The sequence below is a fragment of the Moschus berezovskii genome, chromosome 9, assembly GCF_049115385.1.
Source record: "Moschus berezovskii isolate FMDL1 chromosome 9, NW_MosBer_1.0, whole genome shotgun sequence".
NCBI classification, from domain to species: Eukaryota; Metazoa; Chordata; class Mammalia; order Artiodactyla; family Moschidae; genus Moschus; species Moschus berezovskii.
In genome coordinates this window covers 177,482-205,117 of record NC_142468.1, presented here as the reverse complement: position 1 = coordinate 205,117, position 27,636 = coordinate 177,482, and the positions used below count along the sequence as shown (strand labels likewise).

Genomic DNA, 27,636 nt, shown 5'->3' with positions numbered 1-27,636 from the left:
CTATCATACCCTCAGTGGCCAGGTGTCTATTTTAGTCATTACCAATTATGAATGGGCTTGTTTGCTCTAGCGTTCTTGGACAATTTGAGTACAGATTCTTTGTCAGATATGCATTTTTTAGGAAAATTGTTTTATTTATTTTTGACTGTGTTGGTCTTCGTGTGTGGGCTTTTCTCTAGTTTTGGTGAGCATGGGCCATAACTAGTGGTGTGCGGGCTTCTCACTGCAGTGGCTCCTCTTGTTGTGGGGCACAGGCTCACGGGCTTCCGTAGTCGCAGTATGTGAGCTCGGCATTGTGGCTTCCAGGATCTAGAGCACAGGCTCAGCAGTTGTGGCACACGGGCTTAGTTGCTCCACAGCATGTGGGATCTTCCCATACCGGGGCTCACACCTGCATCTCCAGCACTGGCAGGTGGATTCTTTACCACGGAGCCACCAGGGCATATTTTTGATTCTAGTTTTCCACACATGTATCTGGTGAAAAAGGCCAGGATCAAGAGGCCTGGCAGCTGGGAATCCTCAGCCACAGTTCTGGTTGTGCTATCAAAAGCTCTGGGCTTTTGGCGAGCGCCTCAACTTTCCTGGGAACTGTTTCCTCCCCTCAGAAATGCCCTGCTGTTGGATTGTAGCCCACCAAGCTCCTCTGTCCCTGGGATTTCTGAGGCCAGAATACTGGAGGGGGTGCCATTTCCTTCTCTGCTGCTGCCGCTAAGTCGCTTCGGTTGTGTCCGACTCTGTGCGACCCCATAGGCGGTGGCCTACCAGGCTCCTCTGTCCCTGGGATTCTCCAGGCAAGAACACTGAAGTGGGTTGCCATGTCCTTCTCCAATGCATGAAAGTGAAGTCGCTCAGTGAAGTTGTGTCCGACTTTTAGCGACCCCAGGGACTGCATCCTACCAGGCTCCTCTGTCCATGGGATTCTCCATACAATAGTACTGGAGTGGGTTGCCATTGCCTTCTCCGATTTCCTTCTCTACAAGATAGCATTTTGAAGATATTTTCTCCTGGATATTGGTTTTGATGGAGGAAGGGGGATCCCTTCCAGGGCTTGAGAATGGGTTCTTGTCTGACACTTGGAAATGAGTTGTCCGAGGAGAGGAGTGCTGTCCAAGCGAGAGACTATTGGGAAGGGCTGCTGGGGTGGAGGGTAGGACGGTGAGGGAAATGGAGAGAACTGCTCTGCCACGTGGCTCACACTCTCAGGTTTTATGGTCATTGGGTTAGTTTCTGGTTTGTCTCTTGCCAGTCATTCTGAATTGGGATCCTTCCTGGGGGCACACGCATCACTCAGCAGAGATGGATTCCAGCGAGGAGGATCCTGGGAGGTTGGTAGGACCTCTGGACTGGAGTCTCCCATCTCCTTTTGACCTCTCCAGAATCCTGGTTTGTGGTAGCTTGTGAGTTCCTTGTTCCTTACCAGGACCTCCTGTTGTAAGATGACTCCTGCAAGTGTTTTCTCTTCTCTGTTGCTGGGCAAGGGTGGGTGGTTAGTGGTTCACTTAACAGTTTGCTTTTGGTTCTCTCGAGTAAGGTCCTCCACAGAATAAATGTATAAAATTATAAAAGTCAATGTTTTAAATAATTTATATTAATAATTTGGTAAGTTGGCTTTTTGGTTGTGTGTTAGAACTCATCACCAGACCAAAGGTCATGTAGATCTTTTGTTGTTTTCTAAAATTTTTATAGTTTTTAAATGGAATTAAGGTGTTGCAAAGTTTGTGTTTATGTTCATTTCATTCCTTTTGTTATTTTTAACATTTATTTTTAGTTGATTGATCATCGCTTTACAATATTGGTTTGATTTGTCATACGTCAACATGAATTAACCATAGGTGTACGTATGTCCCCTCGCTCTCGAATCTCCCTCCCACGTCCCACCCATCCCACCTCTCTAGGTTATTACAGAGCCCCGGTTTGAGTCCCTGAGTCACACAGCAGATTCCCTCTGGTTGTCTCTTTACAGATGTTGGTGCGCATGCGTCCAGGCTGCCCTCTCCAGTCATCTCCCCCGCTGCCTCTTGTTTTCCGCCCTTGTCCGTAAGTCTCTTCTCTACGTCTGCATCTCCATCGCTGCTGTGTGAACAGATTCGTCAGTACCATCCTGCCAGATTCCACGTTTTTCTCTTTCTGACTGACTTCCCTGTTTAATACGCTCTGTTGCTGCTGCTGCTAAGTCACTTCAGTCGTATCTGACTCTTTGTGACCCCATAGACGGAAGCCCACCAGGCTCCCCCGTCCCTGGGACTCTCCAGGCAAGAACAATGGAGTGGGTTGCCATTAATATGCTCTAGGTTCATCCAGTTCATTAGAATGGACTCAAATGTGTTCCTTTTTATGGCTGCATACCATACAGGCTGATTGTTCCTTAGCCATGTTTTGAGGAGGGTCGTGGAGCTATTCTGCTCCATTTCAGCGTGGGCTCGCAGTCTGAGTGCTCCCAGCAGAGCTGCTTCTGGGTGAGCCCTCTGGGCTCTGAGCGCGGGGCTGCCCGCTCCTCTCTGGCGGCCGGCAGGGGGCGCCACACCCCCTCTGACTCGCGGGCGCAGGACGCTTTGCTTCACGCTGGGCTCCGGGACCCGCTGGGGGAGCTTTGTCTCCTCAGGGCGTCAGGACTCGGCTTCTGGAAAACGGGGCTGCGTCCAGGCTGAGAGGAGCGGGCTTGCCTCAGTGCCCGCCAGCAGGGAGGCGCTGCAAGAGGGAGAAATGAGGACGAAGTCGGCGTTTCCTGTGTCCAGCTGAGCGCTGCCCTGAGGTCCATCTTGGAGGACTGGGGGGGGTGGGGGGGGTGGGGGGAGAGCTTCCTGTGCACAGTGGCGGATTTTCAGTTCGATTTCCGTTGGATGATCTAGAGGATGACCTTGAGTGATGTTCTTCAGTGTAGGTGGCCAGTTTTCCTGCCACTGTTTCTTGAGAGGCCTGTCCTTTCCTCTTCTCTTGTTCCTGGTTTGATTTTCATGAACTGGCCACGTACCTGTGGGTGCATTCCTGGGCTCTCTGTTCTTTCATCTTCGCTCGTTCCTGGTTTGATTTTCATGAACTGACCACGTTCCTGTGGGTGCATTCCTGGGCTCTCTGTTCTTTCCTCTTCGCTCGTTCCTGGTTTGATTTTCATGAACTGACCACGTTCCTGTGGGTTCGTTCCTGGGCTCTCTGTTCTTTCCTCTTCGCTCGTTCCTGGTTTGATTTTCATGAACTGACCACGTTCCTGTGGGTTCGTTCCTGGGCTCTCTGTTCTTTCCTCGAGTCCATGTGTCTGTGTTCGTGCCAGTTCCTCACTGCTGTGGTTACTCCAGCTCCGTGATGAAGTTTGAAGTCGGAGAGGAAGATGCCTCCAGCTGTGTTCTTCTTTCTCAGAGTCCTTTTGGCTGTTTAAGGTCCTGTTCAATATTAGCAGCCTAATATTAGGAATATTTCTATTTCGGTGAAAAATGCCTTTGAATATTATTTTGTAACTGCAGTCAGTGTCTTTGTTGATGGCTTTGGTTGGAATGGACATTTTATTTCCTCATTGTTCCAGTGCATGAGCCAGGAATAGTTTTCTGTTTATTTGCATTTTCTTTGGTTTCTTTATCAATGCTTTCTAGTTTTCTGACTACTGGTCTTTTATGTCCTTGATTAAGTTTGTTTCTAGATGTTTTATTCTTTTTGATGCAATTGTAAGTGAGATTTTCTTAATTTTTGTTTCTGATTGTTATTAGTGTATAGAAACACAACTGATTTTTGTATACTGATTGGGATTGTAAATTGTAGTATTTTATATGATTGCAAATTGATCCGAAATGATTCAGCTTTACTGAATGTAGTCTTAACAACTTTTTGTGAAGTTATGTGGAAATTTTTATTTGTAAAATCTGTTTCTCCTGCAATAGGTCATCCAGAGGACCCAAGGCCTGGTGGTTCCTAATAGACTTCCCACAGTACTTCTTCATTCCATGTGGACTCCTACAACGGCAGTGAGCATCACAGCTTCCCTTGAACTTCGTCTGGGTAAGTCTTGGCCTGTATAAGAAAGTTTCATGCCTGTCTAATCTGAATTTCTTTTGTGGTATTGATATGGTTGTTTTGAAACATAGTTTACTTTCCAGTAATTTAAAATGTACAGAAAACTCCTAGCAACGGGAAAAAGTACTCACATTTGCCACATCATCTAAAATACTTTGTGTTTTATCCAAAATGGGTGGTTTCTCCTGCAGAACCAGCACATAACCTCCAAAATAAGGAAATCATATGGTTTCTACATTATAATGTAATCCACAACCCCACTTCCACTTTCAACAATTGTTCAATTGTATGAATTTATCTTTTCTTCCCTTCCTTTTCCTCATTCTTTTTTCTTTTTTTAGAGTGTTACTGAGATTTTCAGTTATTTGGGCAAACTTGATGGATTTAAAGCAGACATGGTGACTATGGGATATGGGTGGCCTTTTCTATATGGATATTTTTCCCTAAAGATGGTTTTAATGTTTATTCATGTTGTAACATGTATGAATCCTGCATTCTTTCCCCCCCCCATAGTAATTAAAAATAAATAACATGCCATTTACCATTTAGATATTTGTAAGCATACAATGTTGGGCTTCCCTGGTGGCTCAGAGGTTAAAGCGTCTGCCTCCAGTGCGGGAAACCCGGGTTCGATCCCTGGGTCAGGAAGATCCCCTGGAGAAGGAAATGGTAACCCACTCCAGTATTCTTGCCTGGAGAATCCCATGGATGGAGAAGCCTGGTAGGCTACAGTCCACGGGGTCGCAAAGAGTCAGACATGACTGAGCGACTGAACGGAACGGAAGCATACAATGTTGTAGCAAACAACCTTTACTTGTTTTGCAAACCAGTTCAATAATGTGTACCTTGTGCGTGCTTTGGAGAAACTCAGGAAACCGAGTCAGTGACTGAAATGGCCCAGGATATCACCTTAGATACCATCTTCATCTGAAAACAAAACAGGGGCTTCCTGGCGGTCCAGTGGCTAAGACTGGACACTCCCAAAGAAGGAGACCCAGGTTTAATCCCTGATCAGAGAACTGGATCTCCCATGCCACGATGAAGAGTTTGCATGCTGTAGCTAAATATCTGGCTTGCCTCAATGAAGGTAGACCTGGCGCAGCCAAATAAAAAAACAAATAAATACTAAAAAAATTTAACCCAAAGGAAAGGTATGGTTGTTGTACAGATTTACGTCTTAGCTTTCCCTATTGATAAAAAAAAAAAGAGTTTCACAAGACTGTCATCCTTCTATCTGGTATATACAGAGGATTCCTTTGAAATGAGATTTCTCTGGTAAATGTGACTCACAGAAGAGCCGTCTTGAACTTGGGTTTCAGAGAGGATCATGTGTCCTCTTAAAATAAAAAAGTTAATTAGGTCCAACTAATTCTCATGCTGAAGAGGTATATTTTGGGGTAGCATTTGCTCCCCTTCACTTTGGATGTATCCCAATGTGTTTACACAGTCATCTACCGAAGACATCCTGCTATTTGAAAGTTTTTAGCTGTTCCAAGTAGAGCTTCTGTGTATAACTGGGTGATACTTTTTGTCTGGACACTTTTTCAAAGCTGTTTACTAAGTACTAGACATGTAGTGTTCAGGTCACAGGTGAGCCTTGTTTAGCTGTGGAAAAATCCAGCTAAGTTTCTCTGGCATGTGGGATCTTCCTGGGTAAAGCATCGAATTTGAGTGTCTTGCAATGTCAGGCAGATTCTTTACCACTGAGCCACCAGAGAAGCCCTGCCCTCCCCTTTTTTGAGTTTCCTGGATCTAATAGGTGTGCAGTGCTACCTCACTGTTGTTTTCGTTTGTAATTTCCTAATGATACATGGTTTTGATTGTTTTTAATATGCTTATTTACTATCTGTATATTTTCTTTGGCCAGGTGTTCAGATTTATACATTTTTAATGAAGTTGTTTGTTCCAGATTTTTGGGTATAGTTGGAGTACAATCCTTTATCAGATATGTATTTTGTGAATATATTTTTCTGTGGCTTGTGTTTAAGTTTTGCGGATAAGGTTTTTCACAGTTTAAATTTCTAATTTTTTAAAGTTCATGTTATATATGTTTTATATCCTTTTTTGGATATACTTTAGTGATTTTTTTTTTTGTGTGTGTTAAATTTCATAAGCAAAACAGAGGTACTGTAGATACAGTTTTAAGCAAAGCTGAGGTAACATAGATACAGTTTTGCCTTTTGTCTGTTGAGAAGTTTGAGTGAGGCTGGTGTAAATTGTAAAATTATGTCTGCATTCATTTGATTGGATATGGCTTCCAATTATTTGTATCATTGGTTTTGGAGATATCATGGGAAGTCAGTTTCCCCAGGGGAAACGGGGGTCCATGAAACATGAACTCTCTTCGATCCCTGGGAATCACTTTCTGCTTTTTCTGGCTTTGAGTTTGACTTGTTTGGATATCTCATATTAGTGGAATCACAGAACATTTGTCCTTTTTTGGTCTGGTTTATTTCACTTGATATAATGACCATAAGGTTCGTCCACATTGTAGCATTGTCAGAATTACCGACTTTGAAGGGCCGAATCATATTCCATTGTGTGTATACCACAATTTGTTTATAGAAATGGCTGCCACGGACACTTAGATTGCTTCTGTTTGTTGGCCAGTGTGAATCATGCTGTTGTGAGTATGACTGCAGAAATATGCATTTTTTCAGCCCCTTTTCCCAAACCTTTTGGGTACATAGCACGAATTAGAATTGAAATATATATTTATTCCATGTGTTAGTTTTGGAGTAATTTCTGTAATGTCTTGCACAGTGGCAGCACCATTTTAGTTTATTTTTTTTTGTATGGTAGAATACTGTTCAAGCTCTTGAATATACCCTGTGTTGCATGTTCTTTCACCCACCGATGGACACTTGAATGGGTTCTATCTTTGGGCTATTGTGAATAATGTCGCTATGAATATTTGTGTACCAGTTTTTGTTTGAATTATTAACAAATACATAGTACGACATATGAAAGAAACCACAAGGACCTACTGTACAGTTTAGGAAACTGTATTGAATATCTTATGATAATGTATAATGGGACAGAATCTCAAAAGGAATATATGAAAAAGGTAATAGCCATGACAATTATTGTGCCAACACTATGAGTTATCATAGCACTACTCAACATGTATTTATACATGCCACTAAAATATTCACATCTGTAAGTATATTATAAAAAAATTGTAAAATATCGAGAATTCAAACAAGAATAAATAAACTTCCTGTCATTGCTCATCATCGTTCATGCACTGTTACTACCTGTAACACTCATTGTATAAGTGCTGGACCAGGAATTTACATTAGTGTAAGCCAAGAGGTTATGAGTGTGTAAAGAAATATAACTTATTTAATTCCTTAACGAAGGATTATAGAACTTTATGTACATGAAGTGAATGAAAGTCAAACAGTTTAATTGAGCCACATTCTTACTAGAGTGATGAGCTTCCACCCCACCCAATGTTAGCTCACAATTAAATCCTGCAGTCATCTGGTCTCAGTGTCTGCTTCCTACCATGCAGAAAGAAAAGGTGAGGCAGTCCTGACAGAATCGATGCTATTCTTCTTTTTTTGATTTGTATTTTATCACAGGGCTTGGCAAAAAGAGGGCCTAACCTGTTTTTCAGAGAAGGCAATGGCAAGCCACTCCAGTACTATTGCCTAGAAAATTCCATGGATGGAGGAGCCTGGTAGGCTGCAGTCCGTGGGGTCGCTAAGGGTCGGACACGACTGAGCGACTTCACTTTTCACTTTCACACATTGGAGAAGGAAATGGAAGCCCACTCCAGTGTTCTTCCTGGAGAATCCCAGGGACGGGTGAGCCTGGTGGGCTTCCGTCTATGGGGTCACACAGAGTCGGACACGACTGAAGTGACTTAGCAGCAGCAGCAGCAGCAACCTGTTTTTAGAGTTCCATCCCAAGGGTTGCTCTGGCATATTACATATGTTGACAAACTGCTGATCATTTTCAACAAAGGACAATGATCTGCACTTCACTATCTGTTGCTTGAGCTGGAATAGCAGGCATCCCTTGAAGCGCAGTCCTTCATGCTGAAGTAGGCATACCTGAAGCAGTAGCATAAGAGCAACACATTTATCATGTAGACATTGCATCCCATGCATTTGTAATAATTTTTCAGTTATACCCATCATCATTGGAGGAACTGACTTGTCCCAGTAATAACTGGAGTACCCAGTATAACAGTTCCTTGACTTATGAGTACTTCTTTTGAGTACACTTATGAATACTTCTTTCAATGTTCTGTCTCCTACTTTGGTCATGAACAGTAGAAGCTGATGGCAGTGGTTCTTGAAATGTATACAGAAAAACAAATGCTGGTCAAGGACACTGAAAGAACCCTAATGATGAAAATCAAATCAGTATTGTGAGCAATGCTTAGAAATCCATGAGTTGAAACATAGTACTATGTCTATCCGCATTGGAAGGACTGATGCTAAAGCTGAAACTCCAATACTTTGGCCACCTCATGCGAAGAGTTGACTCACTGGAAAAGACTCTGATGCTGGGAGGGATTGGAGGCAGGAGGAGAAGGGGACAACAGAGAATGAGATGGCTGGATGGCATCACCAAGTCGATGGACATGAGTTTGAGTGAACTCCGGGAGTTGGTGATGGACAGGGAGGCCTGGCGTGCTGTGATTCATGGGGTCGCAAAGAGTCGGATACGACTGAGCAACTAAACTGAAGTGTACCTATCATCCTTGTAGTTCCTGAAATATGTTGAGAAAAGCTCTTCATTCATGGTATAGATTCATGAAGAAGCTAAATAGCATTAATCCTTTACATTGACGACTGTGAATTTAAATCTTCTGTGAATCCTATGTGACAACCACACATACCAACGTGATTTATTAGTATTATATCAATATTTTTAGTCCTATTGTATTTCAACTAAAAATAGCAATATATAATTGTACATGAAGTCAAGATATAAAATCAGTGCAAATACAAAATATTCCATCCTTTGAGAAAGGGAGCAAAATATCTATGTGCTTTGCCTATTGCATTTTTATGTATTAGATCCTTAAGTATTTTATTCACCTCACCCAACTGAATGATTAACAAATCTTCAGAGAAGAAAGGATCATTTCTCTTTAATAATGAATAGTTCAACTCCTCTCAAAGCAAAGTCATAAGTGAGTCTAAGTTTGTGTGAGACCATGAAAACTCAGTGTTTTTATTATGCTTGTGCTTATGACGGGAGGTCTAAGAAGGCACTACTGAAGGTTTATTCATACCAGTTGTTCTCATATTTATCGAGTCTTTAAAGGTTTAATCACTGAGGTGTTGCTTCTCCACTTGCACTAAGCTGTGTAGCAACATGCCCTGTCTCCCTAAGCGCAGTAGAAGTCTTCCCAACCTGTCTGTCTTCTGTCCTCTGGAATATGTATTGCTTAAGCTCACCCCAGCCTAGTAGATGGAAATCGTCAGTATATTCTGGAAACCCTTTTTATTGCAGTCTCTTCAGGAGGTTACAACTGCTGCAAACCTCAGGATTTTACAAAGCACTTTTTACAACCTCAGATGAAGGATAAAAGTCAACGGTCGTGACAGCCACAGGCTTCCATGGCTTGTACATGATCGTGGGCTTTGCTTTCATAATCATCCTGTTTCTTATACCAACTGTCACTGTATTCTTTTTTATCATCATTTTATCTTTGATGGCTTTTAGATGTATTATGGATTTTCCTATATATCTTCACTTATTGGTGAAGATCTTATGTTAGTTCAGTTCAGTTCAGTCGCTCAGTCGTGTCCGACTCTCCGCGACCCCATGAATCACAGCACGCCAGGCCTCCCTGTCCATCACCAACTCCCGGAGTTCACTCAAACTCATGTCCACAGAGTCGGTGATGCCATCCAGCCATCACTGACATCCAGTCATTTAGCTGTGGTAGAATAGGAAAAAGAATGACCAACTGTATATTATTAACAAAAGAGGGCAGAATCGTGGCCGAGATGAGCTACCCCGCGCCCAGGGTTAGGGCGGTGGCCGAGAGGAGCTGTACCACGTCCAGGAGGCGGTGGCTGCTTGGGCACCAGAGGGCCAAGAGGAGCTGATCCACATTCAAAGCAGGAGGGGCGGCCTTGAGGAGATACCCCTCGTCCAAGGTAAGGTACAGCGGCTGCACCTTGCTGGAGCAGCTGGGAAGAGATACTCCACAACCAAGTGGAATATAAGAATCCAGTGTTCTGGGGAAGAAGGAACAAGATGGCGGAGGGATAAGATGGCAAGACCACTTTTTCCCCCACAAATTCATCAAAAGAACATTTGAACGCGGAGTAAAGTCCACAAAACAACTTCTGAATACTGGCAGAGGACATCAGGCTCCCAGAAAAGCAGCCCATTGTCTTCTAAAGGAGAGAGAAGAAATCCAGCTCCACCCACCAGAACACCGACACATGCTTTCCTAACCAGGGAACCCAGACAATCACCCGTCCAACCCCACACACAGCGAAGAAACTACATAATAAAGAGAACTCCACAAACTGCAAGAAGAGGGAAAGGCCACCCCAAGCAAAGCAATATAAGCAAGATGAAGAGGCAGAGAAATACCCAGCAAGTAAAGGAACAAGATAATTGCCCACCAACACAAACAAAAGAGGAAGATATAGGGAATTTACCTGATAAAGAATTTCAAATTTTGATGGTGAAAATGATTCAAAATCTTGAAAGCAAAATGGAGTTACAGATAAATAACCTGGAGAAAAGGATTGAGAAGATGGAAGAAAGATTTAATAAGGACTTAGAAGAAATAAAAAAGAGTCAGTATACAATGAATAATGCAATAGATGAGATCAGAAACACTCTGGAGGGAACAAATAGTAGAATAACAGAGGCAGAAGACAGGATAAGCGAACTAGAAGATAGAATTGTAGAAATAAATGAAACAGAGAGGAAAAAAGAAAAACGAATTAAAAGAAATGAGGACAATATTAGAGACCTCTGGGACAATGTTAAATGCTCCAACATTCGAATCATAGGAGTCCCAGAAGAAGAGGACAAAAAGAAAGATCATGAGAGAATACTTGAGGAGATAATAGTTGAAAACTTCCCTAAAATGGGGAAAGAAATAATCACCCAAGTCCAAGAAACCCAGAGAGTCCCCAACAGGATAAACCCAAGGCGAAATACTCCAAGACACATATTAATCAAATTAACAAAGATCAAACACAAAGAACAAATATTAAAAGCAGCAAGGGAAAAGCAGCAAATAACACATAAGGGGATTCCCATAAGGATAACAGCTGATCTTTCAACAGAAACTCTTCAGGCCAGAAGGGAGTGGCAAGACATACTTAAAGTGATGAAAGAAAATACCCTACAGCCCAGATTACTATACCCAGCAAGGATCTCATTCAAATATGAAGGAGAAATCAAAAGCTTTACAGACAAGCAAAAGCTGAGGGAATTCAGCATCACCAAACCAGCTCTCCAACAAATGCTAAAGGATCTTCTATAGTCAGCAAACACAGAAAAAGTGTATAAACTTGAACCCAAAGCAATAAAGAAAATGGCTACGGGATCGTACTTATCAATAATTACCTTTAACGTAAATGGGTTGAAATTTTCAAAAAGGCTAGGAAACAATTCTCATAGCCATCAATAGTTCAGTGTTGAGTTCATGAATAGTTTTTAAAGTTTGGGACAAACTGTAGTATTTGCTATTTGAAGTACTATTTGTAATTGACATATTACGATGTAACATTGGTCTTCATTTCCAACTTAAAACGCCTAAAAATGCCTAACAGGTTTTTAGATTTGTGAATTTTAGTTGAAATGTAGTTTACGATGTTACTAAACCTGCAGAAATATTGAAATATTTCAGAGAACTTATTCACTGTACATTTATTTTATTTATAAAAGTTATGAACTGTAAAAAAAAAAACAAAAAAAAAACAAAAGAGGAGAGTGAAAGGTTGGCTTGAAGCTCAACATTCAGAAAACGAAGATCATGGCATCTGGTCCCATCACTTCATGGGAAATAGATGGGGAAACAGTGGAAACCGTGTCAGACTTTATATTTTTGGGCTCCAAAATCACTGCGGATGCTGATTGCAGCCATGAAGTTAAGAGACGCTTACTCCTTGGAAGGAAAGTTATGACCAGCCTAGATAGCATATTAAAAAGCAGAGACATTACTTTACCAACCAAAGTCCGTCTAGTCAAGGCTGTGGTTTTTCCTGTGGTCATGTATGGATGTGAGAGTTGGACTGTGAAGAAAGTTGATTGCCGAAGAATTGATGCTTTTGAACTGTGCTGCTGGAGAAGACTCTTGAGAGTCCCTTGGACTGCAAGGAGATCCAACCAGTCCATTCTAGAGGAGATCAATCCTGGGTGTTCATTGGAAGGACTTATGCTAAAGCTGAAACTCCAATACTTTGGCCACCTCATGCAACGAGTTGACTCACTGGAAAAGACTCTGATGCTGGGAGCGATTGGGGGTAGGAGGAGACGGGGACGACAGAGAATGAGGTGGCTGGATGGCATCACCGACTCGATGGACATGAGTTTGAGTGAACTCCGGGAGTTGGTGATGGACAGGGAGGCCTGGAGTCCTGTGGTTCATGGGGTCGCTAAGAGTCGGACACGACTGAGCGACTGAACTGAACTGAACTGATTAATATATTATTAGTTTTCTTGTTTGCAGCCATCCAATTCTAACTTTCTGAAATAAACATTCAGAAAAATCATGTCTTTTTCAATGTCCATTTAACTGTATAGGAGCACGGCAATGTTATTACATAAAATTGTTTAGTTTCCATTACGTTTCTTCTGTTTGATGTAGATATCGGCCTTTGGTCCTATCACTAGCATTGTAAGTAAAAAAAAAATTAATTAGAGCTCCTATGGTAATTATACTGTTAGCAATAAGTATAGCATAAAGTGAATACAGAAGAGGTTCAAGTAGACCAAATATGAAAGTTAGTTTAAAAGAAAACATACAAAGTTGACTGATTACAGTAGGGTTAGGGTAAGGGTGAGCGTGAGGGTTAGGGTTAGATGGGTTAGGGGTTAGGGTTAATGTTAGGGTTAGCATTAGGGTTAGGGTAGAGTTAGGGGTTAGCGGTTAGGGTTAGGGTCAGGGTGGGTATGGATCAGGGGTCAGGTTCAGGGTCAGGGTGTGGATGGGCTGCTGTCTGCACGTAAGTCCCCACCCCCGACCATCTGCAGAATTGCTCATTGGTGTAGCAAGCATCCTAATTGGGTTCTCACCTGTGTAACTGGTGGGTTCTTAATGAGCAATGTGAACAGTGACATTGAATGTCCTCAGTCAGGACTAGATACTTACTATGCCACATACAGGTATAAGAACCTGGGGATGCATGAGCAGCCAGTACCCCTAGGCCCAGGGTTCAGACTTGACCCCTCAACATTTTGGGTTCCAGCCACTGCTTTAGCATTTCTGAGGGCCCAGTGCTGACCCTAAGGGTTCTGTAATCCAGCCTCCATCTTCCTTTAGCAAGACGCACACTTCTAGGATCCTACAGAGCAGGGCCTGTGTGAGTTCTCGGTGGCTTCTCTAACAAACGACCACATGTTGGGTGATTTAAAGCAACAGGAGTTCATCCTCCTCCAGTCCTGGAGACTGGACACCTGAGATCAAGGTGGCACAGGGCTAGGGTCCCTCCAGAGGCTCTAGGATAGGGTCCTTCCTGCATTCTCCAGCTTTGGGGCTCCAGGGGTCCCGGGGCTTGTGGCCCCTCCCTCCCACCTCTGCCTCCATCTTCATGAGGCTTCTAGTCTGTTTCCTCTTTCATCTCTTATAAGGACTCTGTCAGTTGGATTGAAGGTCAGCCTAACCCTAGATGACCTTACCTTGATATTCTTAACAACATCTACAAAGACCCTTTTCCCAGATATGGCCCTGTTGCTGTGTTCTGGGGGGACACATCTTTTGTGGCCACCATTCACCCCATTATCTGTATGTAAAATAACCCTTATTTTAGGAGATCACCACAGACCAATATAAAAGGGCACAGACAGCGGCCACACATGTGGAGTCTGGAGAGAATGAGGATGCTGGAGTCACCTGGAACGGATCAAGGCCTCGCTACATCAGGTGAGGGGAATCACAGGGAGGAGCGGGGCATGGTCCTGTTCAGGCTTCAGAAAGACCATGATGGGTGGGACGTGAGACACACCGTGAGGGCAGGGAGCATTGTAGGGCCTGATGGAGGGATTAGGCTTGGGCCAAGGCCGTGGGTGTAGCGGGGAATTAGTGTGGGGGTTGGCCATATGTCCTGGAGAAGGAGCTGACAGTCCCTGGGGCACAAAGAACTGGGAACCTGGGAAACTTGAGTCCACACACCTGAGTGCAGTGAAGCCAGTCGCCTGACGCCAGTTGCAGTAAAAGAAAGTGCGGCATTAAATGTAAAGGCACCGATACGTGGAGACAGGTAACTCGTGCTCTAAACCCTGAAATCTCTCAGGATTTCAGGAAAGCAGTTTTACAGGCCACATGAGGGAGGGGGTCACCGAGTATGTGATTCTCTGGTGCACGGTTCTCTGGTTGGTGAGGTAACAGGCGGCTAACCTCACAAATCCTCAGGCACTGGACACCCTGGGGGTGATGTGTTCATGCTCATCAAATAGTTAACTTCTGCCACTCAGTGGTGCTTTTAGCAGCTGTAAAACAACTCCCTGAGTGTGCCTCAGATACTGTTATCTCCATACTTCAGAGAGGAGCTACAGCAGAGGATACGGGACAGCGTCTGTCCTGGGAGGGCCCCATAGACTCCTGCTCGGTTACATGAGATGTCTGACTCAGCAGCTGGAGAAGTTGGAGCTGCCTCCTGGGCGTGGGGAGCAACAGGATCGCAGTCCTTGAGGGGCCTATTTGTTCCCAGGATGAGATGGGGAGCCCGTGGATGGACAGATGCACCTCGCCTGGAAGAGCGGTGCAGGCTGGAAATGTCACTGGACTCATCGCAGGGAGGAAGGGGAAAGGCCAGGAGGGGGCAGGAGGGTTATAGCACCTACGTGCAGGTGATGGTGGTCCTGTTGGACACAACCCAGAGCCACAAGAAGTGGTGGTCAGGGGCTCAGCTTCATTCTCTTCTTCTTTGCTTATCTGTAACTTCCCACTCCTGCAGCGAGGAGCCTGGCCCCCACCATTTGCATTTGTCAGCTCTTTCTCCTTTTCAGATTACATGTACAGTGGTCTCAGAATTGCTAGCTACTGCACTCTGGAAAGATCTCTATAAAATGAAGCCCAGTGTTTATGTGCAAGCCATTTTGCCTTTTGTGTATCAGTTCATTCATTTCCAAAGTCAACACATTTCCCCCCATCTCCTACAGTGAGATATCTTTTTCGTGCATTTCTAATGTGGTTAGGTTTTGTTGCATTGTGTATTCTGTCCTGCGACCCTCCTACACTCTGTATAACTATACTTGAATAGATTGTTTGATCCCTTGGGCTATACAAATCTATGAGCGTAGACAAATGCATAGTGACAGGTGTCCATCCTAAAGAATCACAGGGAATACTAGAACCCCCTTCAGCAGATGATCTGCTTATCATCTGTGCAGCTCTGCTTTTCCTAGAAGGTCATGACTGAGGTCACATTGTGTGGCTCTGCTTTTCCTAGAAGGTCATGAATGAGGTCACACTGTGCGCTGTCTCTCCAGACTGTATCCTTTCAGTGAGAGACTTGCATGTGAGAGTTAACCCTGCTTTTCAAGGTTTGGTGGTTCATTCCTTACTACTGATGAGTAATACTCCATTGCTTGTGTATGGGAGGAAAACCAATTTTCACTCTGACCTTCCATAATAAAAGACAAATTACCAGGAGAAAAAACAGAAGCATACCTCCTATATGCTTCCCTGATGGTTTTGTGGTAAAGAATCTGCCTGTAATACTGGAGACCTGGGCTCAATCCCTGGGTTGGGAAGATCTCCTGGAGAAGGAAATGGCAACCCACTCCAGTATTCTTGCCTGGGGAATCCCATGGACAGAGGAGCCTGGCGGGCTACAGTCCGTGCGGTCACAAAGAGGTGAAAATGACTTACTGATTAAAACAAAAAATGGCTTCTGTATACAGGGGAGCTACCAAAGAAACCTGAGTCACTCCCTGAAATACCCAAAGTCATCACCTTACATGCCATCTTCAGCTAAAAGCAAGACCCTGAAGAATGGGAGAAGCCCGTTATGGAAGATAATTACACAAAACACAGTAAAGAAGGGTATGATGTTTATAGATTTAACTCGGGACCTCTCCATCGATAAGTTATTTGAGTTTTAATTATCCTTTTATTTCTGCAACAGGGACAACCCTTAAATGCAGAGATTTCTCTGTTGTAAATGTCCATCACAAAATGGCAATTGCTACTTAGTTTACTGAGAGTCCTTTTTTTTTCGTGGAAGTGGCTACAGTCCACGGGGTCGCATAGAGTCAGACACGACTGAGTGATAGAATGGAATGGAATGGAACGGACTTAAGCAATCCTCACAGCTGCTGCTGCTAAGTCACTTCAGTCGTGTCCGACTCTGTGCGACCCCACTGACGGCAGCCCACCAGTCTCCCCCGTCCCTGGGATTCTCCAGGCAAGAACACTGGAGTGGGTTGCCATTTCCTTCTCCAATGTGTGAAAGTGAAAACTGAAAGTAGAGTCGCTGAGTCGTGTCCGGCCCTTAGCGACCCCATGGACTGCAGCCTACCAGGCTCCTCCATCGATGGGATTTTCTAGGCAAGAGTACTGGAGTGGCTTGTCATTGCCTTCTCCGAATCCTCACGGCAGAGGCATATTTTGGGGTGGCATGTTTTACTTGCTTTGACATGGATATACCCCAACTTGATTATGCATTCATCTATTGAAGGATACCCTGATTACTTCAAGCTTTTAACTATTATGGATAGTGCTGCTGTGCCTAAGTTCATCTTTGTTTGCATTTGGGCATGGATTTTTCAAAGCAGTTTCCTAAATACTGGAAGTACTATTGTTGGATCCCAAGGTGAGGTTTGTTTTGCTTTGGAGAAAACTGCCCAACAAGGTGGCTGTGCATGCATCCCACCAGCAGTGCGGGAGCGTTCCTGCTATTCCTCAGCCTCCAGCAATTGGTATTGTCATATATTTAGAGTTTAGCAGCCTAATGTGTGTAGTGTGATAGCTCGTGACTTTAATTTGTAATTCCCTAATGGAGTTGGTGATGGACAGGGAGGCCAGGCGTGCTGTGATTCATGGGGTCACGGAGAGTCGGACACGACTGAGCGACTGAACTGAACTGAACTGAATGGTGTATGGTGTTGAGCGTGTTTCTGTCTTGTACTATCTGTACAACTTTTTTTTGGCTGGGTGTTTGTTCAGATCTTATAAGAGGTCTTTGTCTGTTTTGCGTCCAAATCCTGTATCAGATATGAATTTTGCAAATATTTTTCTCCCAGTTTGTTGCTTGTATTTTTATTTTCTGAATGAGGTCTTTCAGAATAGACATCTTTATTTCTATAAAGTCCACAATATTTTTCTTTTGTGGACTGACAGCTTGTGTGTTAACACTCAAAGCTCATGATATATAGGCCAAACCCGGAGTCATATAGATTTTCTATGTTTATGTCCACAATTTTGATAGTTTCAAATTTTAAATGTCTGTTAATAAATTTGAGTGAATTTGGTGACTACATTTCAGTCTATCGAGTTTCAAGTTAATTCCTTAACTATTTTGGAGAAGTTTTGGATATTGGCAATGTTTCAGTGTGAGTTTCCATAGCTTAATGGACCTAGCAGAACTGACCTGAGGAGTGGAGTATCCGCTTGCCTGCGCCTGCGCGAGTGAGGGAGGCTTGATCTGCAGTTCTCATTGGCTGGCAGGAGCGCGGAGCCCGCCTCCCGCCCCGCCCCCACACCAAGCGAAGTTCCCGCGCTGACCGAACTCGGTCAGCGCCTGCCTGGTGTGGCTGCCGACGGGAGTCTGGTCGCCTCAGGACTCATTGGGGTTTCAGCTTCGGGACGTTGTGGGGTTCAGTTCAGGCTGACAGCAGTCTGGTCTTTTCATGACCCACTGGGATTTCAGCTTTGGGACATTGTGGGGTTCAGTTCAGGGAGACGGGAGTCTGGCCACTGAGGACCCACTGGGGCTTCGGCTTTGGGATGTTGTGGGGTTCAGCTTAAGCTGACAGGAGTCTGGTCTTCTCGGGACCCACTGGGTTTTCAATTTTGAAACATTTTGGGGTTCAATCCAGGGTGATGGGAGTCTGGCCCTCAGGACCCATTAGTGCTTTGGCTTTGGGACATTGTGGGGTTCAGTTCAGGTTGACAGGAGCCTGGTTTCCTCAGGACCTGCTGGGGCTTCATCTTTGGTACTTGTGGGGTTCAGTCGAGTCTGACAGGAGTCTGGTTTCCTCAGGACCTGCAGGGAGGTGGTGCCGCTGAAGGAAGAGGTGAGGAAAGTTGGGAAGAAACTTTCTGTGTGTGGCTGTTGCTGAGTGTCTGTCTTCAGAGGAGCCAGGACAGTTAGAGCTTGATGTGGAAAGTTGTGGGTTTTTAGTCAGTTTTTGTCTGTGGTATAGAATGGTGTCCAGTGTTGTTCCTTGGTGTGTGGTGTCCATTTTCCCCAGCATGGCTTATTGAGGGGACTGTCCTTTCCTGGGTGTATGTTCTTAGCTCCTTTCTTGTAAATTGATTACCATGAACCTGCAGATTTATTTCTGGGCTCTCTGGTATCTGTGCCTGTTTCTGATACAGTTCCACACGTCTTGTGGTACCTTTAGGTGTGTAATGTAGATTGAAGTCAGGGATGGAGATGCTGCCTGCCTGTTCTCCTTTCTCAGGGTCACTTTGGCTCTTCTGGGTCCTTTGTGGTTCCACATGGATGTTAACATTGTTTTTATTTCTGTGAAAAATGTCAATGAGATGTTGGTAGTGATTGCATGAATGTGTATGTTACTTTGGTTAGATTGGAGATTTTAATGGTATTGTCACACATGAGCATGGGATGTCTTTTCATATCTGTTCAGTATAATTGAGCACTGTGTCTTGCAGTTTTTAGCTTGCAGCTCTTTCAAGTCCTTGGTTAAATTTCTAGTTTTGGGGGGATGCAATTGTACAGGGTATTATTTTATTAATTTCTCTTTCTGATAGTTCATTATTACTGTAGAAAATCACACATGATATTGAAGTTCTACTGATTTGTTTTTTGGCCATGCAACTCAGCATGTTGGATCTTAGTTCCCTGATCAAGGATCAAACCCGGACCCCCTGCAGTGGTTGTGTAGAATCTTCACCACTGGACTGCCAGGGAAGTCCCTGAATTCACTTTATGTTCTGACAGTTGCTTTGGTGTGGTGTTACATGGAAAACTAGAATTCAGACATCTCATAGTTTCAGTTCCATCAGGGCCATCCACAGCACTCAAGGCATGGTGGCTACTCTTCCTACGGTGACTTTTAATACCATGTGGACTACTACAAGGCAATTAGCATCACTACTTTAGTTGAATTTGGTCTGGTTAAGTCTTGGACTCTATTGCAATGTTTGATGCCATCTCTGATTTTCTGGCATGTGACTTATATGGTTGTAGTGAAAAGTAATTTACTTTCTAGTAAAATTTCAAAAGCTTCAAGTTTATAGTGGTACAAACTTTTCTATATTCACACCGAAAAATGCAATGTGTTTTACCGAAACAGGGTCACTTTCCCAGGGAACCAGCCCATAACTCCCAAATAGGGGATAGTTATGATGTCCACATTACAATCCTATCCATAGGACCACTTCAACTTTCATCAGCTGCTCAAACTTTGTGCAAATGTCTTTCTCCATTCTAATGCACTTTTCTTTTTCTGGGACCACCACTGGGGCTTTCCCTTGTGTCAAAAACTTTCGTGGATTTAAAGTGATGAGATGACTATGATCTACATGGCTTTTTCTGTGTGGCATCTTCACTGAGGATGTTTTCAGTGCTTTTCCATGTTGTAACCTGTATCATTTTTAAATTGTGATTACAAACATATAATATTTATTGTTTGAGTCATTTTAAGTATGCACTTCTATAGCATTAACTGTACTCATGTTGTAAAAATATCCTCACCATTTATCTCCAGAATCTTTTCCTTTTCCTGAAGTGACACTGTAACCAAAAAACACTCACCACCCTCAATCCCTGGCTACCTTATTCTACTTGGAGTTTGTCTTATATGGATATCTTGTACTAGTGGAATCATGGGACATTTTTCCTTTTGTGTCGGCCTTGTTTCACTTCACATAATGACTTGAAGGTTCATTCACATTAGAGCATGTGTGTGAGTTATCTTGTTTTTAAAGGTTGAATCATTTTCCATTGTGTATATACTACACTGTGCTTATCCATTCATCTGTTGAATGCTTGTGTTGCTTCCACCTTTTGGCTACTGTGAATAATGCTGCTATGAATATGGGATACAAATATCTGTTCCAGTTCTTGGTTTTAATTATTTTGGGTGTATTCCCTAGACCAAAATTGATGGATTCTATGTTAACTCTGTGTTTGTTTTTGAGGAGCCCCCTACTGTTTTCTGCAGTTGTGGCTCTATTTTACTATATGGCGTATATTACTATATGCCTTTATATGGCAGAGTAATGCATCTTATGGATGGATCTACCTTATTTTGCTTATTCATTCACCTGTTGATGGACATTTTCATTGTTTTTACCTTGGGCTGTTGAGAACAGTGCTGCTATGAATATTGGTGTACAACTTTATGTTTGAACACCTGTTTTAAATTCTTTGTATGTATGTCTAGGAGTGGAGCTTCCAAAACATATGATAATTACATTTCTATATTTTTGAGAAAATGCTGAAGTTTTACACACATCGATTGCACCGTTTTACATCTCCACAAGTAAAGTTTGAGTTCCAATTTCTGTACATTTTTGTCAACATTTGTTATTTGTCTTTATTGTTGATTTTCCCCATGTCCATCCTGTGTACCTTATTTAGGAGGAAGTCATAATGCAGGACCCATACTTGAGGAGAGGGAAGTTAGCTTCACATACTTGATGGCAGCTGAGTGTCTGTATCAATTGTTTAGACTCTTTCTGCATAGAGGTTTTTATTCAACACTACTCATAAAACCTATGTAACTTTTTTTTTAAAACCAGTTTGGACACATGACAATTATTTTAAACTTTTGATTATAATCCAGCACTACATTATTAGACTACTTAGTTTATTCTTGCTTTGGCTATTGAGAGTTTTTTCCATGCTTTCCTGTTTTTATTTTACATAATTCAGCTTTTGTGGGGTTTTTTGGTACTTCTTTCTCATATTTTAAGATTATCTTGCTTTACATATTTACTGTCTCAGTCCTAGTATCAGTCACATATTTAAAGTGCCCTTGTTTCTTTTTATTAGAGAATGGTAATAAAAACTTGCATGTGGGAACTTACTATTCTCAGTAGACAATGCATGAAAACACATATGCAGGTATCCAAGACTATGCATACACAGAGGTATGTGTTTCTGTATTAGTCTAAATACAGTTTATACTTATGTCTCCAACCTGATCTATTATGACACAGGTATTGTAACCTTCTCCCTTTGTCTGCTTGTAACTTCTCACTCCAGTGGTAAGAAACCTGGCTTCCGCTACTTGTCATTTATCAAATTCAGTGCTTGTTCCATTCGATGACTGATAAAAACAGTAGTTTCAGTCCTGTTAGCTACAACCTCCCATAAGAGAGAACTTACGGAGTCCATTGTTTATGCATGGTACATTTTGCCTTTGTCCTGCAGATTCCATTCATTGCCACAGTGAACTAAGGTTAGCTCATTTTGTCCTACCACTAAGAGTGGGTTTTTTCTTTTTCTTCTATTAAAAAAAATCTCTTGGCTGTGCTATATGGCATGTGGGATTTTAGGTCCCTGACCAGGAATTGAACCCACTTTTCCTGCATTGGAAACGTGAAGTCTTAATCACTGGACCACTAGGTAAGTCCTGAAGTTTTTCATACATTTCTCAATCAGTTAGATTCTTTGTTACATTCTGCATTCCAGTCTTTGACACTCCCATACCATAAATAAATAAATTTGAATAGGTAATAATTTACTTGTTTGGATCTAAAAACAAACATATATGTGCTTAGACAAATGCATAATACAAGGTATTCATCACTGCAATACCATATGAAATATTTCAACCACATATTCCATAAACTGTTTATCATGTCTGTTTAGCCTTTCCTAGAATGTCTTATAAGGTTGTACAGTGTGTAGCACTTGAGGCTGGATTCCTTCACTTAGTAATGTGTTAGATTCATGCTTTTTTAATAAATGGGTTGGTGGTTCATTCCTGTGTATCTCTGAATACTGTTGTGTTGCATTATATGAGAGGAAAGATAATATTCTCTCTACCATTCGATGTTCTTCATTGAGATCCTCATAATGAAAGGGAGATGAACTGGAGAAAAACAATCGAAGGTTTAATGTATGCCACGCATTCGTGTATACTTGAAAGATACCTGGGAAAGCTGAGTCACTTCCTGAAATGGTGCAAGTTCAGTTCAGTTCAATCACTCAGTGGAGAACAACTGTTTAAACCCCATGGACTGCAGCACACCAGGCTTCCCTGTCCATCACCAACTCCCAGAGATGGCTCAAACTTAATGTCCATCGAGTCAGTGAGGCCATCCAACCATCTGATCCCCTGTTGTCCCCTTTTCCTGCCTTCAATCATTCCCAGCATCAGGATTTTTTCAGATGAGTCAATTCTTCGCATCAGCTGGCCAATGTGTTGGAGTTTCAGCTTTAGCATCTGTCCTCCCAATGAATACACAGGACTGATTTCTTTTAGGATGGACTGGTTGGATCTCCTTGCAGTCCAAGGGACTCTCAAAAGTCCTCTCCAACACTGCAGTTCAAAAGCATCCATTTCTCAGTGTAAGGTCATGGAAATGTAAGGAAATAACCGAGACACCAAGGGAAAGTAACAGGCTTTATTAGCAGTGCGCTCCCGGGCAGAACCCACTGACCGCAAGAATGGCCACGAGGAGTTCTGCCCCGAACAAAGGCAGGGTGTGATTTTTATGCCTTCGGGGCAGGAAGTGGCATCATATAACCTGGACAGGCCTAAAATAAGGTAAAGCTCGGGAATGCGAGATTGTGAGTGGTCAGCTAGACCGGGTTGGTCACTCTGGAGGTCAGGAAGGGGTTATCTCGGCAGAGGGTTATTACATCAGAAATTCCTCAGGGGTTTGGCGGGACTTTTTCCCTCCGGCGGGGGATGAGACGGGAAGGAGCCAAGATAGCCACCAGGAAGGGGAAGCCAAGAAGGCCACCAGGGTCTGACCTTACACTCAGCACTCAGCTTTCTTTATAGTCCAACTCTCACATCCATACATGACTACTGGAAAAACCATAGCTTTGACTAGACAGACCTTTGTTATCAAAGTAATGTCTCTGCTTTTTAATATGCTGTCTAGGTTGATCATAACTTTTCTTCCAAGGAGCAAGTGTCTTTGAATTTCATGGCTGCAGTCACCATGTGCAGTGATTTTGGAGCCCAGAAAAATAAAGTCTCCCACTGTTTCCATTGTTTCCCCATCTATTTGCCATGAAATGATGGGACCAGATGACATGATCTTAGTTTTCTGAATGTTGAGTTTTAAGCCTACTTTTTCACTCTCCTCTTTCACTTTCATCAAGAGGCTCTTCAGTTCCTCTTCGCTTTCTGCCAGAAGGGTGGTGTCATCTGTGTATCTGAGGATATTGATATTTCTCCCAGCAATCTTGATTCCCATTTGTCTTTCATCCAGCCTAGCTTTTCACATAATGTACTCTGCATATAAGTTAAATAAACAGGGTAGCAATATACAGTCTTGATGTACTCCTTTCCTGATTTGGAACCAGTCCCTTGTTCCTTGTCCGATTCTAACTGTTGCTTCTTGACCTCCATACATATTTCTCAGGAGGCAGGTCAGGTGGTCTGGTATTTCCATCTGTTTAAGAATTTTCCACAGTTTGTTGTGATCTACACAGTCAAAGGCTTTGGCATAATCAATAAAACAGAAGTAGATGTTTTTCTGGAATTCTGTTATTTTTCTATGATCCAGCAGATGTTGGCAACTAGATCTCTGGTTCCTCCCCAGATGGTCAACACCGAAATCAGATTGATTATATTCTTTGCAACCAAAGATGGAGAAGCTCTATACAGTTAGCGAAAACAAGACCAGGAGCTGACTGTGGCTCAGATCATGAACTCCTTATTGCGAAGTTCAGACTTAAATTGAAGAAAGTAGGGAAAACCACTAGACCATTCAGATATGACCTCAATCAAATCCCTAATGATTATGCAGTGGAAGTGAGAAATAGATTTAAGGGACTAGATCTGATTGATAGAGTGCCTGATGAACTCTGGACGGAGGTTCGTGACATTGTACAGGAGACAGGGACCAAGACCATCCCCATGGAAAAGAAATGCAAAAGAGCGAAATGGCTGTCTGAGGAGGCCTTACAAATAGCTGTAAAAAGAAGAGAGGCGAAAAGCAAAGGAGAAAAGGAAAGATATAAGCATCTGAATGCAGAGTTCCAAAGAATAGCAAGGAGAGATAAGAAAGCCTTCCTCAGTGATCAATGCAAAGAAATAGAGGAAAACAACAGAATAGGAAAAACAAGAGACCTCTTCAAGAAAATTAGAGATTCCAAGGGAACATTTCATGCAAAGATGGGCTCGATAAAGGACAGAAATGGTATGGACCTAACAGAAGCAGAACATATTAAGAAGAGGTGGCAGGAATACACAGAAGAACTGTACAAAAAAGACCTTCACGACCAAGATAGTCACGATAATGTGATCACTGACCTAGAGCCAGACATCTTGGAATGTGAAGTCAAGTGGGCCTTAGAAAGCATCACTACGAACAAAGCTAGTGGAGGTGATGGAATTCCAGTTGAGCTATTTCAAATCTTGAAAGATGATGCTGTGAAAGTGCTGCACTCAATATGCCAGCAGATTTGGAAAACTCAGCAGTGGCCACAGGACTGGAAGAGGTCAGTCTTCATTCCAATCCCAAAGAAAGGCAATGCCAAAGAATGCTCAAACTACCGCACAATTGCACTCATCTCAAACGCTAGTAAAGTCATGCTCAAAATTCTCCAAGCCAGGCTTCAGCAGTATGTGAACCGTGAACTCCCAGATGTTCAAGCAGGTTTTAGAAAAGGCAGAGGCACCAGAGATCAAATTGCCAACATCTGCTGGATCATGGAGAAAGCAAGAGAGTTTCAGAAAAACATCTATTTCTGCTTCATTGACTATGCCAAAGCCTTTGACTGTGTGGATCACAATAAACTGTGGAACATTCTGAAAGAGATGGGAATCCCAGACCACCTGACCTGCCTCTTGAGAAACCTGTATGCAGGTCAGGAAGCAACAGTTAGAACTGGACATGGAACAACAGACTGGTTCCAAATAGGAAAAGGTGTACGTCAAGGTTGTATATTGTCACCTTGCTTATTTAACTTATATGCAGAGTACATCATGAGGAACGCTGGGCTGGAAGAAGCACAAGCTGGAATCAAGATTGCTGGGAGAAATATCAATAACCTCAGATATGCAGATGACACTACCCTTATGGCAGAAAGTGAAGAGGAACTCAAAAGCCTCTTGATGAAAGTGAAAGAGGAGAGTGAAAAGGTTGGCTTGAAGCTCAACATTCAGAAAACAAAGATCATGGCATCTGGTCCCATCACTTCATGGGAAATAGATGGAAAAACAGTGGAAACAGTGTCAGACTTTGTTTTTTTGGGCTCCAAAATCACTGCAGATGCTGATTGCAGTCATGAAATTAAAAGACGCTTGCTCCTTGGAAGGAAAGTTATGACCAACCTTGATAGTATATTAAAAAGCAGAGACATTACTTTGCCAACCAAGGTCCGTCTAGTCAAGGCAATGGTTTTTCCCGTGGTCATGTATGGATGTGAGAGTTGGACTGTGAAGAAAGCTGATCGCCGAAGAATCGATGCTTTTGAACTGTGGTGTTGGAGAAGACTCTTGAGAGTCCCTTATACTACAAGGAGATCCAACCAGTCCATTCTAAAGGAGATCAATCCTGGATGGGAGTCCCTCATTGGAGGGACTGATGCTGAAGCTGAAACTCCAATACTTTGGCCACCTCATGCGACGAGTTGATTCACTGGAAAAGTCTCTGATGCTGGGAAGGGTTGGGGGCGGGAGGAGAAGGGGACGACGGAGAATGAGATGGCTGGATGGCATCACCGACTCTGTGGACATGAGTTTGAGTGAACTCCGGGAGTTGGTGATGGACAGGGAGGCCTGGCGTGCCGTGATTCATGGGGTCGCGGAGAGTCGGACACAGCTGAGCGACTGAACTGAACTGAACTGAACCTTTCCCAGAGTCAGCTTGAACATCTAGACATTCATGCTTCACGTACTATTGAAGCCTGGCTTAGAGAATTTTGAGCATTACTTTGCTAGCATGTGAGTTGAGTGCAATTGTGATGGAATTCTAGTTGAGCTATTTCAAATCCTAAAAGATGATGCTGTGAAAGTGCTGCACTCAATATGTCAGCAAATTTGGCAAACTCAGCAGTGGCCAAGGACTGGAAAAGGTCAGTTTTCATCCTAGTCCCAAAGAAAGGCAATGCCAAAGAATGCTCAAACTACCGCAAACAGTCTGACATGACTGAGCGACTGAACTGAATTGAACTTGAACATTCTTTGGCATTTGCCACCTCTTCTTAATGTCTTCTGCTTCTGTTAGGTCCATACCATTTCTGTCGTTTATTGTGCCCATCTTTGCATGAAATATTCCTTTGGTATCTCTAATTTTCTTGAAGGGATCTCTAGTCTTTCCCATTGTTTTGTTTTCCTCTATTTCTTTGCATTCATCACCAAGGAAGTCTTTCTTATCTCTTCTTGCTATTCTTTGCATTTAAATGGGTATATCTTTCCTTTCTCCTTTGCCTTTAGCTTCTCTTCTTTTCTCAGCTATTTGTAAGGCCTCCTCAGACAACCATTTTGCCTTTTTGCATTTCTTTTTCTTGGGAATGGTCTTGATCACTGCCTTCTGTATAAAGTCATGAACCCTGTCCATAGTACTTCAGGCACTCTGTCTATCAGATCTAATCCCTTGAATCTATTTCTCACTTCCACTGGATAATCATAAGGGATTTGATGTAGGTCATACCTGAATGGTCTAGTGGTTTTAAATTTAAGTCTGAATTTGGTGATAAAGAGTTTATGATCTGAGCCACAGTCAGCTCCCGGTCTTGTTTTTGCTGACTGTATAGAGCTTCTCCATCTTTGGCTGCAAAGGATATAATCAATCTGATGTCAGTATTGACCGTCTGGTAATGACCCTAGGTAGAGTCTTCTCTTGTGTTGTTGGAAGAGGGTGTTTGCTATGACCAGTGTGTTCTCTTGGCAAAACTCTGTTTGCAGGGCAAAGGATAACAGGAAGAGCATCAGGGACTCAGATTCAGCATCAGGACATTAGTTAGGGCCAGCGTCGGGGCCTTACTTAGGGACAGTGTTAGGACCTCAGAGATAAGTTCATGGCCTGAATAAGAGATAGTTCAGGCTGTTAGTTAGATGCACTTCAGTGACTTTCTTAGGGACATAGTCAGGGCCTTACTAATAGGATCAGGGTGTTATTTTCTGACAACTTAGGCTATAAAGGGCGGTATC

The 27,636-nt window shown here is 42.9% G+C and overlaps 1 long non-coding RNA gene across 2 annotated transcripts in view; it reads left to right on the top strand.

Moving 5' to 3' along the window:
• The first annotated feature begins 2,574 nt into the window (after positions 1-2,574).
• LOC129562993 (uncharacterized) overlaps positions 2,575-27,636 on the top strand; it is a 72,253-nt gene continuing 47,191 nt past the window's right edge. The window contains exons 1-2 of one of the 2 annotated variants that reach the window (XR_016038143.1): positions 2,575-2,752; positions 3,870-3,987. This is a non-coding gene — a long non-coding RNA (uncharacterized LOC129562993). Of the gene's footprint in view, positions 2,753-2,884; positions 3,375-3,869; positions 3,988-27,636 lie in introns of those variants that run through there. The other variant, XR_016038144.1, reaches the window with a different exon arrangement.